Raw genomic sequence first — 515 nt, forward strand, 5'->3', positions numbered from 1 at the left:
CGTTATGTTCTATGTAAAAAAGACAATTATTAAATGCTAATAAACAGTATGTTCATTCACAAGAAGCCATCCGCCATGTTAAGCAATGCAGGCAATCACGTCTTCTCTAACATGTTCCAGACGTGTTTTTTTTATGTACTTACGTAACTGGATCAAAATCGTTAAGAGGCAGTAAAATTTCGGACTGAATGACACGCCAATTAAAGATGCGTTATTGATTAAAATATGATAATTTAACATCACACTTATCATTGACGGTCTTTCTTAAAAGGAAATTTTACTGCATCAACATTCGAGTAATGATAGCCATCGAGAATATAACATGAATGAAATTTACAGAGGAGTCATATATACATAAATGAGTATTGTATAAATAGGTTCAGAGAATGAGACAACATGAATAATATATTTACAATCTGTAGAACAAGTGTGACTTTCATTTGTTGGAAAACAATATTACGATATGTACATTTTAACTGACTTAAGGGTAAGACACAAATCAATCCGCAACCCCG

At 32.2% G+C, this 515-nt stretch overlaps 1 protein-coding gene across 1 annotated transcript in view; it reads right to left on the reverse strand.

Annotated features, from left to right (window-relative positions):
• LOC119594508 overlaps positions 1 to 515 on the reverse strand; it is a 95,684-nt gene that overhangs the window by 797 nt on the left and 94,372 nt on the right. The window lies entirely within an intron of this gene.

This window comes from Penaeus monodon, chromosome 34, assembly GCF_015228065.2.
Source record: "Penaeus monodon isolate SGIC_2016 chromosome 34, NSTDA_Pmon_1, whole genome shotgun sequence".
Classification (NCBI taxonomy): Eukaryota; Metazoa; Arthropoda; class Malacostraca; order Decapoda; family Penaeidae; genus Penaeus; species Penaeus monodon.